Below are 3,966 nucleotides of genomic sequence, written 5' to 3'. Positions count from 1 at the left end.
TTTACCATCCTGGTGGGATCTTCGAAGAGCTTGCTCCGCTGCCACCCGGACTGTTACGGGACCCGCGGGCTTAGTCGTGGGGGAATGTGTTTGGATCTTCTGCTTCTCTTCATACCGTGAGGGAACTATTAAGGGCGAGCGGTGGTGCTGGCGTTACTTACATCATCCCGTCTGCCGAGCAGCGTCTCTGGTCGCCTCCGGTCGGTTACCAATGTGTGTATGAGTCCTATTTTGGGGATCATACGAAGCTATGGTTACCGATTCCCCGGTTAGTGACGTCCTACGCATTCCGCCGAGACATCGCCATCTCTCAACTTTTGAACGGGTCACTGCGAATAGCCGTCATGCTAATGGTAATGGCAGCTGAGATGGACATCTCGATGAGCGTGAGGGTCTTCGAGGAGTTGACTTTCACGAAGACGGAGCCGAACGGGATTTTCTCGGTGAAAATGCGTTCGAACTACAACGTCTTGACCAGTCATCCAAATAAGACGCAGGATTGGCAACGCGCATATTTTTTTGTGAAATCTGATGAACACGCTTTCGAAGAGCCGCCGCGGGACGACTACCGCATTCTGTGGAACCGACAACTCGGTAGAGACTCGTCTGTTGGAGTTTTGTTTTAGTCGTTAGTTCTAACTTTTCTTATCCTTGTACTTGCAGTTCGTCATCCGAATACGATCGCCTATCCCGAGAAGTTTTTCGAAAGTGCTCAAGCGATCGCGGCGCATAGTCATCTTCGTTGGCCGGATCTTAGTCGGGAGTGGATACGTCGTCAGCAAGCTAGGATCGCTAGAGCTAAGCCTGCTGATTATTTTTAGGGCCTACTCGAGTTTTCTTTTGCGATTTTTCACGTTGATTCTCCCCTTTTGCAGTTGATTGGGAGTCGAGGCGTCCTTGCGTTCTCGGTCCTCGTAAATCACGCCTCCCTTTGTTTACTCGCAAACAACAGAGACTTCTCGACAAAGCTAGAGAAATGGACGGAGTTCCGGATCTAAGCGCTCTGTTAAAAGGAAAGTTGCAACTGCTAACGAAGAAGTCGACTACAGTCGATCCTCAGGGACCGTCTAACTCCGGAGTTGACGTCACTTCTGAAGGTGGTGGAACCTCCCGAGAAGGGGCCTCCAGAGAAGGAGCCTCCAGAGAGGAGGGCCCTATTGCAACCGATCAGGGGGGGCACGGCAGAGACTTCTGCTTCTGGTCCCAAGAAGAAGAAGAAGAAAAAGACCAAAAGGACTAAGGTGGGAGCGACTGACGAGATTCCTCCCGAAGAGTCTGCTCCCCTCGATGCGACTTCCAAAGGTTCGAAGTCCAAAAAGAAGAAGGATGGGAGAAAAAGGTCTCGTGGTGTGGCAGAAGGTCAAGAGGCCGTTTTAGTCGGGGCGGCATCAGATGGTCACCCGAGGAAGAGAACTAAGAGGTCTGTTGAGGCGGAGCCCCGTCCTTCTACCTCTGACGCGAACGCTGCTGAAGCGGCCATAGTCGACGCTGTTGGGGAGGCCAGTGGTACTCCTGGAAAACTGTCAGAGGAAAGGAGGAAAACCTGCTCGCAAGAAGGAGGTTCTGGTGGCGAGCCCGCGAGGTCTACTCCAGACTCTTCTGCGAGAAAAAGGTCTGGATCTGAAGGTTCCGTAGCGAAGAGAAAGAGGGTCAAATTCCCTGATCGCGTCGAGTTCTCCTACAACGAGACAACTTCCCTGATCCTTAATCCCCTTAGCTGTGCGGAGCTGATGCGTGAAATTCGTGGTGGGACGAAGGAGATGCCGCAACTGGAAGCCCTTTACTTCAGGAATGAATACATCGATGCTGCTTCCTCGAGAGCGCGGGTATCTACGCTACCTTTCACCTTTCATCTCCTTCTTTGATTTGTTGGGTTCATCCATCTCACGTGGTCCGTGTTTGTCGTTTTACAGAGTGACGGGAGCATGAACTTCCTTGTTGAGAAATATGACAGCGCCCTGAAGCAGACGATAATCCAATTGGGATCTTCGGAGAAGCTCGCTCAAGCAAGATTGAAGGCCATTGAGAGGGTAAGGGCCGAGCATAAGAAGGCTAACGAAAAGGCCGCGAAGGAGAAAGAAGTTCTTCGAGTGCAGTTCGAAGAGCTGGAGGGTAAGCTCAAATCCGCCGGCGCGGCCAAGAAAGAGCTTGCCCGAGAACACTCGTTTGGAGCAAGCGGCTGCGACCCTTGAAAAGGAGAAGACTGAGCTACTCGAGGAAAGGGACGCTGCGGTTGAGAAATTGATCAGGGAGAGGCAACACTTGAGAGACTCCCGGGGACTCGAGGTTACTCGTGAGAGGGAAAGGGTCGAGGCTGCTATGATCGAGAAGGCAAACCGCTACTTTGGTCGCGTGCGTAACCATTTAACTCACTTGGATGCCTTTGGGAAAGCGTAGAATCTGTACCGCCAAGTTTCGGGGACGAGGAAGTGCCTCGAGATGATCAAGGCAAGTGGGACAGAGATTCCGCAAGAAATGATCGATGTTTTTGCCGAGCAGGAGAAACTCTACGAGGCGGAGGCTATGAAGTTTTGTGTAGGTCTGCTGTCTAATAGCGACCTCACTCTTTCTCCGCTGGTTCTCCCTTCTCGTTTCGTCGAGGACAAGTTTAGAGCGTCGTTTGATCATTATGGATCGAACGTAGATTTGATCGGACCAGGGATGGTTTCTCAGCTCATCACCTCGCTCGAAATTACCGAGGAGCCATCGGAGGAGCCATTGGTTGATGTCACGTTGGTCCAGGCTGAGCACGTCGGGGTTCCGGAGGGAGGTGGCCCTGGTGAACGGCCAGAGAACGAGAACCTGGAGGAGGTCCCTGGGAAGGACAACCCTGAGATAGGCAACACTCCGGTTAGAGAGGAAGAGACCGGGAACGTGGGCATTGAGGAACCGGTCCTTGTCTCGGATTCTTCTTCTGAAGGACGAGAAGGCGAAGAGGAGGAAGACGATAGAGTCGAGGAGACGTCGTCGTTGCAGCCCGTCGAGGAAGAGAAGACCGATGAAGTCGGGAATAGAGATGTTCCTCCGCCTCCCGCTGTGGACTCTCTTGTCTCTATTCCTACTCGGGTTGAAGACCCGACTGTTGCTGCTACCGAAGACCCAGTCGGTTCTTCTGCTCTCGGGACGCCAGAGGAGGTCGGTCAAGATTCTGCACCTTGACGCTTTATCTGTGTCTTCTCTTTTCTTTTTGTGTTTGTGGTCTTGATAGACCCTGTTGTTGTACTACTAGACGTACTCTTATTTTATCGGCAAGTCGTTGTTTTCAAGCAGACTTTTAGATTTGCGGGTTGTTGTGTTTCCAATCTATACTTGCAATTTTTCTAAGTAAATTTCAGTTATCTTTAGAGTCTCGCGATATGTTCGCCTAGAGACAATAGATCCTTGACCTTTGACTTTTGCAAATAGATAACGACACAACCCGCTAAGAGACTTTGTTCAGTTATTGTCGTGTTTCGATTGACATAACGTCTAGACGCGTTTTTCTATTTTGAAAACAAGAGACTGATTCTATGAGTAGAAGGTTCTTTTTACGCGTTCTCTCAAAGACTATCGAGTAAATGGGTAGCTAATCCGTTACGCGTTTAGTCGAGAAAAGGTTAAAGATTCACTCCGTTTGGTCGGTCAGTGCTCTTTGGGCACAGGTGACTCGCGACCGTTTGGTCCTTAGGCCAAGTGTCTGATAAGGACATAGCTAGGAGATGGAACGTGAGTGTCCGCGTACCCCCTGCTGGAGGTACGGGAGCCCTTGGGTTCGACAATCGGTATTTACTCGATCGGAGTCGAAACAAAGAACAAGATTTTAACTTTAGTTTTGTTACAGCTGGACCTGTTAAGGCTGCCTACGTACCTCGGTTGAGGATCAAGCCATTTGTAGTTCGTTTTTCCCGAGTGAAAGTGGCCGTTGGAAGCGCATTTACTCGGTCGAGTAGAAGTGACCGCGGAGGTGCATCTACTCGGTTTTTTTTT

The 3,966-nt window shown here is 50.7% G+C and overlaps 1 pseudogene; it reads right to left on the bottom strand.

Moving 5' to 3' along the window:
• Positions 1 to 3,966, bottom strand: part of LOC106319891 — a 13,085-nt pseudogene that overhangs the window by 1,992 nt on the left and 7,127 nt on the right.

Source organism: Brassica oleracea, unplaced genomic scaffold (assembly GCF_000695525.1).
Source record: "Brassica oleracea var. oleracea cultivar TO1000 unplaced genomic scaffold, BOL UnpScaffold00679, whole genome shotgun sequence".
Lineage (NCBI taxonomy): Eukaryota > Viridiplantae > Streptophyta > Magnoliopsida > Brassicales > Brassicaceae > Brassica > Brassica oleracea.
This window is presented reverse-complemented; position numbering and strand designations above follow the sequence as displayed.